This window comes from Oncorhynchus kisutch, linkage group LG30, assembly GCF_002021735.2.
Source record: "Oncorhynchus kisutch isolate 150728-3 linkage group LG30, Okis_V2, whole genome shotgun sequence".
NCBI lineage: Eukaryota > Metazoa > Chordata > Actinopteri > Salmoniformes > Salmonidae > Oncorhynchus > Oncorhynchus kisutch.
In genome coordinates this window covers 29,291,624-29,306,152 of record NC_034203.2, presented here as the reverse complement: position 1 = coordinate 29,306,152, position 14,529 = coordinate 29,291,624, and positions in this window count along the sequence as shown.

Below are 14,529 nucleotides of genomic sequence, written 5' to 3'. Positions count from 1 at the left end.
TACAAATTAAAACTTAACACCCTTGCCTTTCATGAACTAACACTCGCACTTCATCTTTTACTACTCACACTGACTTTGCTGATAGCTACTTTACTGAGGAAATATGTGCTTACACTGACTGTGAATTGTGGTTGTCTCACCAAGCTATCTTAAATTGAATGCACTAACTGTGAGTCGCTCTTGATAAGAGAGTCTGCTAAATGACTAAAATGTCAATCGAATGAGACTTTACTGCAAAGCAAATAGATCTAAAATATATGGAAATAATTCAAGACGTACAGTGCCTTGAGAAAGTATTCACACCCCTTGAATTTTTCCATGTTTTGTTGTGTCACACCTACCTACAATAACACATCATTTATAAAAAATGGGGAGGGATGGTAGACTTAGAGGGGAAGGATCATAGGGTTAGAGGAAAATAATAAAGGAAAATGCATTTACAAAATCTAAATAGATATATATTTGATATACAGTACCAGTCAAAAGTTTGGACACATCTACTCATTCAAGGGTTTTTCTTTATTTTGACTACATTGTAGAATAATAGTGAAGACATCAAAACTATGAAATAAAACAATTGTTTACAGAGATATTATTTCACTTATAATTCACTGTATCACAATGCCAGTGGGTCAGAAGTTTACAAACACCAAGTTGATTGTTTCTTTAAACAGCTTGGAAAATTCCAGAAAATGATGTCATGGCTTTAGAAGCTTCTGATAGGCTAATTGACACAATTTGAGTCAATTGGAGGTGTACCTGTGGATGTATTTCAAGGCCTACCTTCAAACACAGTGCCTCTTTGCTTGACATCATGGGAAAATCAAAAGAAATCACCCAAGTCCTCAGAAAAATAACTGTAGACCTCCACAAGTCTGGTTCATCATTGGGAGCAATTTCCAAATGCATGAAGTTACCACGTTCATCTGTACAAACAATAGTACGCAAGTATTAACACCATGGGACCACGCAGCTGTCATACCGCTCAGAAAGGAGATGCGTTCTGTCTCCTACAGATTAACATACTTTGGTGCGAAAAGTGCAAATCAATCCCAGAACAACAGCAAAGGACCTTGTGAAGATGCTGGAGGATACGGGTACAAAAGTATCTATATCCACAGTAAAACGAGTCTTATATCAACATAACCTGAAAGGCCGTTCAGCGAGGAAGAAGCAACTGCTCCAAAACCGCCATAAAAAAGCTAGACTACGGTTTGCAACTGCACATGGGGACAAAGATTGTACTTTTTGGAGAAATGTCCTCTGGGGGGACTGGGGGGACTGGTGCACATCACAAAATAGATGGCATCATGAGGTGGGGAAATTATGTGGATATATTGAAGCAACATCTCAAGACATCAGTCAGGAAATTAAAGCTTGGTTGCAAATGGGTCTTCCAAATGGACAATGACCCCAAGTATACTTCCAAAGTTGTGACAAAATGGCTTAAGGACAACAAAGTCAAGGTATTGGATTGGCCATCACAAAACCCCAACCTCATTCCTATAGAAAATGTGTGGACAGAACTGAAAAAGCGTGTGCGAGCAAGGAGGCCTACAAACCTGACTCAGTTACACCAGCTCTGTCCGGAGGAAAGGGCCAAAATTCACCCAATTTATTGTGGGATGCTTGTGGAAGGCTACCCAAAACGTTTGACCCAAGTTAAACAATTTAAAGGCAATGCTACCAAATACTAATTGAGTGTATGTAAACTTCTGACCCACTGGGAATGTGATGAAAGAAATAAAAGCTGAAATAAATCATTCTATCTACTGTTATTCTGACATTTCACATTCTTACAATATAGTGGTGATCCTAACTGACCTATAACAGGGAATTTTTGCTCTGATTAAATGTCAGGAATTTTGAAAAACTGAGTTTAAATGTATTTGGCTAAGGTGTATGTAAACTTAAACTGTATATGGTTGTCTAGCAATGATCAACAACCAATTTGGCAGAGCTTGATAATTTATTTTATAATAATGGGAAAATATTGTACAATCCAGGTGTGCAAGGCTCTTAGAGACTAATCCAGAATGACTGTAAACACTGCCAAAGGTGATTCTAACATGTATTGACTCAGGGGTGTGAATACGTATGTACATTTCTGTATTTCATTCTCATTAAATTAGCAAAAATGTATTGAAACATGTTTTCACTTTGTCGTGTTTTTTGTGTGTAGATGGGTAAGTAAAACAATCTATTGAATCCATTTTTAATACAACTGTAACGGAACAAAATTTGTGCTAAGTAAAGGGGTATGAATACTTTTTGAAGGCAATGTGGATGGTTATATCCCTTCCTTGATCCAGCATATCCATTGACGTGTATTTATTCATTGTTTTACATGTATTTATTCATTGTTTCCAAAGTGAAATGGCATTTTGAGATAGATGAAAGTATTGAACCTATTTAGATGAAGACTGTTGCAGATACAGGTATTCTGTGTGTGTATCCTGTGTGTGTATCCTGTGTGTGTATCCTGTGTGTGTATCCTGTGTGTGTATCCTGTGTGTGTATCCTGTGTGTGTATCCTGTGTGTGTATCCTGTGTGTGTGTGTGTATTTCTTTTCTCTCCTTCTCCCCTCCTCACAGGTGGCAATCATCATTCCCCAATCAGTCAACATGCAGTCATCAATCAGAAGACACACCTCATTTTCCCTTACCCTATCACATTTCCTTTCCCTTGGTTTAAAAAACCAATCAGTTGTTTTCTCAGGAGCTCGATCTCTTTGTGTTTCAATCTCTCTGTGTCGCAATCTCTCTTTCTCTGGATTTAGCTCTTTTGTTTTGTTTTAGCACCTCCATATCACGTTGTCCCCACCTGTGAGTATTGGTTTTGTTATGGTGTTTGATGGTGGGAAAAGAGGGGACCAAGACAAGTTGCCCATGGGCATACACTACCCGTAGGACTACTTTGTCTAAGAACACTAGTTAGAACTGGGTGGACCACCCACTGTATTTTTGGTTAGTTAGTTAGCTGTATGGAAGTAGGCTAGTCTAGTTTAGGGGTATTTTTGGATATTTGTTTCTGTCCTTGGGTCCAGCTCAGCCCCTTTTTCCTGTTACGGGTCTCGATACCCCCCCCCCCCCCCCCCCCTAGACTGCCGGGCCAAAGGGATTTTTAACAAAGACAAAGCTGTTTATATGCCATCTGTTACAACTAAACATGTGAATCAGCATGAAGACAAACACAGTGTGCATGTCTTACAATGTCCCCTCCATGCATGAGAGGATTTCTGTACTGAAAAATTCAACAGCTCCCACAATCTAGAGCTGTGAAGATTGCGAGGATTACCTACCTCCCGAATGCCCCCTCCCTCTATAACATCCATGGTAACACCCTGGGTGTGCTAGTTCCTGCTCTAGGGGAAACCACTGCTGAGAGGGAGAGGATACTGCTGCTTCTTACTATACCTTCTTAAAGCAATTGAGCGGGACCTTAAGTGCAACAAATGTGTCAAATACTGTATGAATAACATATCATAACATAACATAACATATCACATGAAAAAAGGACGTAACATACAGGAAATGGATGACGTAGTAGATTGTGCAACATTTTCGGGGACCCGTTTTGGTTTGTGAGCAGTACTTTCAAAGCAGTACTTTCAAAGCTAATGGCTAAAATTATACAAAACTTGTATAACGCAGCTTGAATACAGTAACAGAGGAGCAAACACAGAGAAATAGAATGGAAGTCCCCATTCAAGTCAATGATGGCATAATGGGTGGACCGGCAGCCATTTTGAGTGAACTCATTGGAGCAAAGCAGGAAGTAAAAACAGGAAGTAAAAGTAGGAAGTGTACCCATCAATCTGTGCTGTGATTTGTTGATTCAACTCAACTGACATGCCATTATATGAGCCACATCAGTTCACATAATTTGAATGAACATTCCACATTACATCCAAGATGGTGTAGCAGTCAGACGTCTTTTGTCCTTGTCTTGTCGTGTCCCATGTATATATCTTTTAAAATATCTTTTTTTTTTGCATATATTTTTTAAATATTTTTCTTAACCTCAACATACTCTCCTACAATCCACCTCACCCAATGTGGTATGGATCTGCTATTTTCTTTACTCTTTGAACCGTAATCCCCAACATAAGCTAGCCAGCTGACTAGCTACTAGCTAGCTACTGCTAGCGGTCATCAGCTACCTTTAGCCCAACTCTCGCCAGTCTGCACAGCGTGACTCAAACCAGAGCAAATCGGACTTATTTTTCTCCATATCTCTGGATTCCTACCTCAAGCTCTGAACCTTTTCACCTGGATCATCGCAACTAGCTAGCTGCTATTCGAGTGGCCACTCCTGGCTAACGTCAATGTCCCGAAGCAAGAACCAATTAGCCTGGAGCTAGCCGTTGCTAGGCCCAACTCAAGGCTAGCCGAAGAGGTCCAACAGCCACTCCTTTGGCTACAATACCTATTTTGACAATTGGCCTGGACCTCCGCCGACCCATCATGACTGGACTACCGACGTAAATCACCCGAGGGAGTTTTTCAACTGGCTCCTCCTTCGCGACGTCCCCTGAATGCCCATCTGCTAGCCTGCTCGCTGCGGCCGGGTAGCTGTCTAGAGCATATCGGATTGTTAGAGGCCCATCGGACAAATTCTTTGGCCACTATACCTATTTTGCCAATTGGCCTGGACCCTTTTACCACGTGGAGCCCTGCTGATACCACCCTAACCAAATACACCATCCTAGCCCTCCAAATACACCTCTGCTGTCTTCAACCAGGATCTGTGTTCACTGCCTCATTGCCTGCGTCCGTAATGGGTCTGCGGTCAAATGACCTCCCCTCATCACTGTCAAAAGCTCCCTAAAACACTTCAGCGAGCAGGCCTTTCTAATCAACCTGGCCCGGTATCCTGGAAGGATATTGACCTCATTCCGTTAGTAGAGGATGCCTGGTTATTCTTTAAAAGTGCTTTCCTCACCATCTTAAATAAGCATGCCCCATTCAAAACCAGGAACAGATATAAATCAAATCAAAACAAATGTATTGATAAAGCCCTTCTTACAACAGCTGATATCTCAAAGTGCTATACAGAAACCCAGCCTAAAACTCCAAACAGCAAGCAATGCAGGTGTATATCCCTTGGTTCACTCCAGACCTGACTGCACATGACCAGCACAAAAACATCCTGTGATGTACTGCATTAGCATCGAATAGCCCCCGCGATATGCAACTTTCAGGAAAGTTAGGAACCAATATACACAGGCAGTTAGGAAAGCAACGGCTAGCTTTTTCAAACAGAAATTTGCATCCTGTAGCACAAACTTCAAAATGTTCTGGGGCACTGTAAAGTCCATGGAGAATAAGAGCACCTCCTCCCAGTTGCCCACTGCACTGAGGCTAGGAAACACTATCACCACCGGTAAATCCGCAATAATTGAGAATTTCAGTAAGCATTTTTCTACGGCTGGCCATGCTTTCCACCTTGCTACCCCTACCTCGGTCAACAGCCCTGCGCCCCCTACAGCAACTTGCCTAAGCCTCCCCCATTTCTCCTTCACCCAAATCCTGATAGCTGATGTTCTGGAAGAGCTGCAAAATATGGACCCCTCCAAATCAGCCGGGCTAGACAATCTGAACCCTCTCTTTCTAAAATTATCCGACAAAATTGTTGCAACCCCTATTACTAGCCTGTTCAACCTCTCTTTCGTATCGTCTGAGATTCCCTATATTCCCTATATCTATCCTACCCTGCCTTTCTAAGGTCTTTGAAAGTCAAGTTAACAAACAGATCACCGAACATTTTGAATCCCACCTTACCTTCTCCACTACGCAATCTGGTTCTGAGCTGGTCATGGGTGCACCTCAGCCAACCACGCTCAAGGTCCTAAACGATATCATAACCGCCATCGATAGGAGACAATACTGTGCAGCTGTATTCATCGACCTAGCCAAGGCTTTCGACTCTGTCAATCACCACATTCTTATCAGCAGACTCAACAGCCTTGGTATCTCAAATGACTGCCTCGCCTGGTTCACCAGCTACTTCTCAGACAGAGTTCAGTGTGTCAAATTGGAGGGCCTGTTGTCCGGACCTCTGACAGTGTCTATGGGGGAGCCACAGGGTTCAATCCTTGGGCCGTCACTTTTCTCTGTACACATCAATGATGTTACTCTTGCTGCTGGTAATTCTCTGATCCACCTCTACGCAGATACACCATTCTGTATACTTCTGGCCCTTCGTTGGACACTGTGAACTAACCTCCAGACGAGCTTCAATGCCATACAACTTTCCATCCGTGGCCTCCAACTGCTCTTAAATGCAAGTAAAACTAAATGCATGCTCTTCAACCAATCGCTGCCCACACCTGCCTGCCCGTCCAGCATCACTACTCTGGACGGTTCTGACTTAGAATATGTGGACAACTACAAAGTCCTAGGTGTCTGGTTAGACTGTAAACTCTCCTTCCAGACTCACATTAAGCATCTCAATCCAAAATTAAATCTAGAATCGGCTTCCTATTTTGCAACAAAGCATCCTTCACTCATGCTGCCAAACACCCCTGTAAAACTGACTATCCTACCGAACCTTGACTTCGGCGATGTAATTTACAAAATAGCCTCCAACACTCTATTCAGCAAATTGGATGCAGTCTATCACAGTGCCATCCATTTTGCAACCAAAGCCCCATATACTACCCACCACTGCGACCTGTATGCTCTCGTTGGCTGGCCATCGCTTCATATTTGTCACCAAACCCACTGGCTCCAGATCATCTATAAGTCTTTGCTAGGTAAAGCCCCGCCTTATCTCAGCTCACTGGTCACCATAGCAGCACCCACCCATAGTACTGGTCACCCCCAAAGCCAATTCCTCCTTTGGCCGCCTTTCCTTCCAGTTCTCTGCTGCCAATGACTGGAACGAACTGCAAAAATCACTGAAGCTGGAGTCTCCCTCACTAGCTTTAAGCACCAGCTGTCAGAGCCTCTCACAGATCACTGCACCTATACATAGCCCATCTGTAAATAGCTCATCTAACTACCTCATCCCCATACTGTTATTTATTTTGCTTCTTTGCACTTAAGTATCTCTACTTGCACACTTGTCCTATAGGAGACCTCCTCATAGAATTCCAACAAGGATGCAATTCAGCTGCCTATTATGGCTTTAGGGAGTAGATGGGATGAGGTTGCTTTACTTACTGTCTATCAAAGAGGGCTCATCAGGGAATTTCAGGCAGAGCTGGCCTGTGAAGGTGAACTTCAGGATTTAAATCGATACATTCGTATGTCCATTTCCATCGACCACCTTATTGCCGACCATCGAAGAACTCTGCCACCCAGGGACCCGAAACCTTTTCTTTTCATGATCCCGTCCGAGTCTTCCTGAGCCTATGCAATTGGGCCATGCTCCTCCCGCATGTATCGAACGTCAAAGGCGGATCCATAAAGTGCTCTGCCTATACTGTGGAGGGAAAAATCATCTACTCAGCCATTGCCCTGTTCACCCCCCCACAGAGATGAGAAGGGTCCCCCCGCTGCCATGCAGGTATGCGTGTCCTTATTTCTAAATGTCTCCCAGAATCAATTCTCCATTCCAGTATTGATAACCGTGAAGGGGGTTACCAAGTACGTAGAAAGCTTGATAGATTCGGTACCATCAGGTAATTTTATCGATCACCAGCTAGTACAAGAGCTTGATATTGATCTGTCACCCCTCCCTTAAGGATTAACACCCTAGATGGGCAGCCATTGGGCACGGGCTTCATCACGCACCTGATACAGAGCGTCACCTTCCAGATTGGAGTTTTCCACGCCGAAACCATTCAACTCATGGAACTCTCATCCCCCAAACAGACACTCGTTCTCGGACACCCCTGGCTTTGTCGTCACAACCCTGCCATCTCGTGACAACAAGGTGAACTACTGTCCTGGTCTTCTACTTGCTTCTCCAGTTGTCCCAGCCTACCCTGCAGAGCCATCACCATTGAGGACTCTGCCTCGGCAGTGCCACCCACCATACCATCTGAATACGCCCAGTACAGCAATGTCTTCAGCAAAATTGAGGCCTCCACTATGCCACCACATCGCTGAGGGGACTGTGCTATTGACTTACTTCCTGGAGTGTCCCCACCGAAGGGCCATGTTTACCCCTATCTATCCCAGAAAATGAGGCAATGGAGAACTACATTGAATCACTCAAACGGTTTCATTCGTCCTTCTTCACCGGCTGCGTCCAGCTTCTTCTTGGGGAAAAAAGTCAAGAACCATTTGCCTCTTCCTCTGATCTCAGCGACCCTTGAACAAGTGGGCCGCGCCGACAACGATACTAAACTCGACCTGCAAAGTGCATATAACCTTGTCTGTATACTTGAAGGTGATGAATGGAAGATGGCCTTTATCACCGCTCGAGTGCACTATGAATACCTGTTCATGCCTTACGAACGCCCCCGCCGTCTTCCAATCCTTTATGAATGAGGTTTTCTCATCTTCTACATTGTTGACATCTTGATTTACTCCCACTCCCTGAAGGAACACATACAGCATGTGCAAAAGGTTCTTCAAGGGCACCTTGACCATAACCTTTATGTGAAGACTGTGTAACCTCAGTAAGCATCTTACGGACACCTGGAGGGGTCCGAATGGATGAGAACAAAGTCACCCCCATCAATAACGGGCCCAAACCCACCATCGTTAAGGAACTCCAACTTTTCATTGGGTTCTCCAACTACTATCGCCGGTTCATTCAGAACTTCAGTTCTACTGCCGCTAACCTAACTGCCCTTACCAGCCAAAAGACCCTGACCCTTCAATGGACTGAAACCGCCCTGACTGCGTTCAACAACTTGAAACACCTCTTCACCTCAGCTCCTGTCCTTTGCCAACCTGATCCGTCCCTTCCTTTCACCCTGGAGGTGGATGCCTCTGGAGTAGGAGCCATACTCTCTCAGCGGGTGGGAACACCTCCCAAATCACATCCCTGTGCCTTCTTCTCCAGGAAGTTATTCCCAGCTGAGAGGACTTACGATGTGGGGAACTGCACTTCTCACCATCAAGCTGGCCCTCGAGGAGTGGCGCCACTGGTTGGAGGACGCACAACATCCCTTTCTCGTCCTAACAGATCATTGTAATCTGGAATATATCAGATGGGCCAACAGATTAAACTCCAGAGAAGCCTGCTGGTCTCTTCACACACTTCCATTTTCATGTTACTAACATCCTTGAAAAGAAAAACGTAAAAGCTGATGCTCTCTCCTGCCAGTTTGACCTTCTGACCAGTAACTCCGACCCTACACCCATTCTTCCTCCCTCTTGCGTTATGGAACTGGTACAGTGGGAGGTTCACTCTGCCATACAAGAAGCCCTAACCTCAGACCCAGCTCCTCCTGAGACACCAGCTATGTACCAGCAGCTGTTAGACCTCAACTGATGTAATGGTGTCACACGTCCTTGGGGTCAGGACATCTGGGCATTACACGAACCACCGAATTTCTCGCCCGGAGGTTCTGGTGGTCCTCACTGGCATCTGACGTAAAGGATTATGTACTCTCCTGCTCAGTCTGTGCCCAAACCAAAAGTCCTCGTCATCTCCCTTCCGGGAAGCAACTTTTGCCAACCCCTCACAGACCCTGGTCCCACATTGCTGTTGACCTCATCACAGACCATCCTGAATCCTCTGGCAAAACCACCGTCCTTGTCATAGTAGACTGTTTTTCAAAAATGTGTCTGGTTCCTCTAACGCCATGGAATTGTCTGAGCGTATGTTCCAGCAGTTGTTCTGTATGGGATTCCGGAGGACATCGTCTCTGGAATCCAGTTTGTCTCCCAGATGTGGCGAGCCTTCTGTGACCGACTGGGGGTCACCCTCAGCCTCTCCTCAGGGTACCACCCCAGACCAACGGGCAGACGGAACGCGTGAACCAAAAGATGGTTCTGCAATGTTCTGCCTCTCCACACGGCTGGAGTCGGTATATGGCCTGGGCTGAATACGCTCAGAACTCACTCATGCACTCATCCCTCCACCTTACTCTGTGTCAGTGTGTCCTTGGTTACCAACCCCCCCATGTTTCCCTGGGAGGAGGAGCCTGGTACTGTCCCAGCTGTCAACAACTGGTTTTGGCATAGTGAGCTGGTATGGGAGACCACTCACCGGAATCTGCAGGAAGCCTCTAATACCTAGAAATGCTTATCCAACAGACGCCGCCGACCTACGCCACTCTTTCACCCCGGACAACGTGTGTGGCTCTGCCTCCCCTGCAAAAAGTTCTGTCCTCGCTTCATTGGTACCTTTAAGATATCGCATCAACCCTGTCACGTACCGCCTCCAGGTACACCGTCAGTATAAAATATTCTCGTCCTTCCACTTGTCCCTGTTTAAAATTGATCACCTTCAGTCCTCTTCATCCTCCAATCTTTACCCGCAGTGCACCCCACCGTTAGATGTTGGAGGGGAACCTGCCTATGACATACTGGCCATCCTTGATTCCAAACACCTGATGGGTCGCATCCACTACCTAGTGGGCCTGAAGCCCAGTCTTGGGTCCCCGACCAAGACATCCCCGACCCAGAGATGATTCAGACATTTCACCATAATCGTCCTGCTCCCCGACCTCGGGGTCGACCGACTAGAGCCACTGGACATCAGCCTCGACTCAGACAGTTGGGTCAGTCTACGACCTCGTCGAAGCAGCCTGCCAGACCTCGCCCCCGAGGTGCTAACCTACAAAGCATTGCATGGGCTTGCGCCTACCCATCTTTCCGATTTGGTCCTGCTGTACATGCATAAGCTACATTCACAAGACGCAGGCCTCCTTATTGTCCCTGGAATTTATAAGCAAACAGCTGGAGGCAGGGCTTTCTCCTATAGAGCTCAATTTTTATGGAATGGTCTGCCTATCCATGTGAGACGCAGACTCTGTCTCAACCATTAAGTCTTTAATGAAGACTCATCTCTTCAGTAGTTCCTATGATTGAGTGTAGTCTGGCTCAGGAGTGCGAAGGTGAACGGAAAGGCACTGGAGGAACAAAAACCCTTGCTGTCTCTGCCTGGCCGGTTCCCCTCTCTCCACTGGGATTCTCTGCCTCTAACCATATTACAGGGGCTGAGTCACTAGCTTACTGGTGCTCTTCCATGCCATCCCTAGTAGGGGTGCGTCACTTGAGTGGGTTGAGTTACTGATGTGTTCTTCCTGTCCGGGTTGGTGCCCCCCCCCCCCTCCCCCCCACTTGGGTTGTGCTGTGGGGGAGATCTTCTTGGGCTATACTCGGCCTTGTCTCAGGATGGTAAGTTGGTGGTTGAAGATATCCCTCTAGTGATGTGGGGGCTGTGCTTTGGAAAAGTGGTTGGGGTTTGGCCCTGTCCGGGGGTATCGTCGGACAGGGACACAGTGTCTCCTGACCCCTCCTGTCTCAGCCTCCAGTATTTATTCTGCAGTAGTTGTGTCGGGGGGCTAGGGTCAGTCTGTTATATCTGGAGTATTTATCCTGTCTTATCTGGTGTCCTGTGTGAATATAAGTATGCTTTCTTTTTCTTTCTTTCTCTTTCTCTGCTCCTCAGATGACCAGACACTTCTGTGGGAATTAAATGTGGTTGCGTGTGCATTTGTGACCATGCGTATGTGTGCATCAGAGCCAGTAAACTGACACAACGCAGTGCATGACTGATCAAAGTGTGCTGGAATAATGTCTACTTTCCATTTGAATAGCTTTTCCACTTGTCTGTAAGGCAAAGAATTAGGGGAGTGAAGTTGCACTTTGTCCCTAATCCTCCCCTCATCGTTTCCTCCTGTCTGGTGTTTGCTTTACCGTCTCCTGTGAATGTCAAACACTTACGGAATTTAACATTTAGAATGATCTTTTCACTATCACTTTAACCAAGCTGTCTGAAACCATTTTTTAAAAATTTAGGCCAGGGGGGAACCGTGAGGGCCTTCTACATCTTCAGAGAAGGCCTAAGGACTTATAAAATAATTGTTTTTAATTATAAACGTCGTTTGAATTTATATTTCATCTTTTCAATACGATTTCAATTGTATTCTAATTTTATTTTTAAATGATATTCTGATTAAATCTCTTCGAATAGTGTTGGAAAGGGTTAACACTGAAAATATATATGTTTTTACATACATTCATACAGTTTCTTTACTGTGTCCAGTTTGCTAATTAGCCCCGAAATGAAAGCTAGACAGTCTAGATGGAATTTTTTTCATCACATTTTGACAGTGAGGATATAACAAATTGTCAATGTGGCCCTCAGGACATTGTTGAAGACCGAATGCAGCCCCCGTGAGAATTGGTTTGACACCCCTGAGCTTTATAAAAGGCATGTGCCATTCAATTTACAAAGGCCTTCTCGAAGGCCAAAATAGCGAGCAGTAGTTTTCCGACAGTCTAGCTAGCCAGCTTTTATTGAAAGCTAGTAAAAAGTGTGTAGTGGCTGCAGCAGCTGTTATCGATAAAGATGTTGCTAATTTGTTAGATTCGCCCTTTTCAAGATGAACTTTAAACAAATTAAGTTTCAAATGATTATCATCTGGTGAGTGGAACCGTGTTTTTTTTATTGCAGCTTGATTGCTGTTGGTAGCTATCTCTTTGAAAATAGATTGTGTGTTGAACATTGTTCCACTTAAACTTTAGATCACCGGTTAGGCTACTTTATGTGCTGAATGTGAAAAATATGTTTGCAAATGGAAGTAGTAATTTCACATTTCAATTGGGAAATGCTTAGTCTAATGGTTGTGTTTTTTGTTTTCTTATGTGATTGGGACCTACTGGCTTATTATGTCTGAGTGAATGGGCTGCTTATCTTTCAACTTCATGCTGTGTGTGACTGCTGTCTTTCTATCGACCTTATGTGTTTTACAAAAAGTCTGCTCTCCTACATGGTGATAGTGATGGCATTAGGCTACCATAGGTTTTGTAAGCTGTGTGGTTGTTGTTGCTGGTAGCATTACCCGTGCGGGTGCTGTGTCTGTGAGTGGAAGCCATTAGCATGGCTCAGCCTCAGGCCTTTTTTATTCAGTTGGGCGCATTAAGTGATGTTATGTTCCTGTTATTTTACTTGATTTTTGAGTTTGGTACAATGTGTTGGAAGATTTTCTTTCCACACTTTTTTTGTTCTAGGTAGAACCATTTGGGGTTCCATGTGGAACCCTCTGTGGAAAGGGTTCTAAGTGGGACCCAAAACGGTTATTCTTGGAACCAAAAGGGTTCTACCAGGAACCAACAAAGCTATTTCAAAGGGTTCTCCTATTGGGACAGCCAAACAACACTTTTAGGTTCTAGATAGAACCTTAATTTCTAAGAGTGTAGATCCAATTGCCAATGTTCCCAACTGATTTAGGTCATGCAGGTAAAGTGTGCAGTAAAACTTTTGAGAAGGAAGGGATGTCAGTATTACCACAGCCTCTTTGCTGTAGAGGCCGATTCCAATTGAGGAAATTGAATGGATTCTTGAATGGATTCTTCATTCTTCAGAATGGATTCTTAAAGGTTAGGCTTGGATGAATCCCGGGGTAAACAGATAGAGTTGTGTGAGTTTCATGAGTCTCCACGATTATAAACCATATCTGTTAATCCTTTCCATTTATAATTGCCACACAGCCTCTGCCTGCCTGCCTATGGTTAACTGCAGAGGTTTTGCTGCGTAAATGACTGCATATTAGATCCAGTATCCCCTTATGCTGCATTATAATATACAGCTGTAGATTATGATTTCTCTCATGGATTAAGCTTGTCTCTGACTGACACTTCATTATGGTAGCAATACAGAGTCGGTCCCCAAAAAGCATACTTTTGTTCATGTTATTGTAAAAATAATTATACCAATATTGTGGTACAGTACTGATATTGTGCATTATATATATATATATATATATATATATGTATGTGTGTGTGTGTGTGTGTTACTGAATAAGCTTGCATTAAAAGGGAAGCTATATTTATTCAAAGCCAAGCTTACAGATTGAGTCAGAGGAAGAGAAGGAAAAACAACGAATGACAAGGAATAGACATGCAACATCACTGACAGAAGCCTTAAAGATTAATCTACATTTTTTCATAATCCAGAGTTGGCTACCAAATACTGAACTTGCAGTTCTGTGTCCAATGTACAATCAATGTACAGGGTAGCCTAGTGGTTAGAGCGTTCAAACCCCCGAGCTGACAAGGTTCTGCCCCTGAACAGGCAGTTAACCCACTGTTCCTAGGCCGTCATTGAAAATAAGAATTTGTTTTTAACTGACGTGCCTAGTTAAATAATGGTCAAATAAAAAAAAAAAAAAAATGTGTGATCGACAAGGATGAGTATATCAACAAAGAGCAGATGAGGAAATAGTGAAAACCCATTTCAAGTACTTAACACCTACAATTGTAACTCTTCAGCCGGCAATATTCTCAACAATCTCCAAGTCATTCTTTCTAGGAAGTAATGACTAACGCTGAGTTACTCAATGAACTATTCTATTCAGCTATTCATTCCTTTTTTGTGAATTACTGAATGCTGAGCTTCATGCTCCAATATTCCCTCTAGTGGCTTTCCCATTTTGTCAGAACATAAATAGGAAT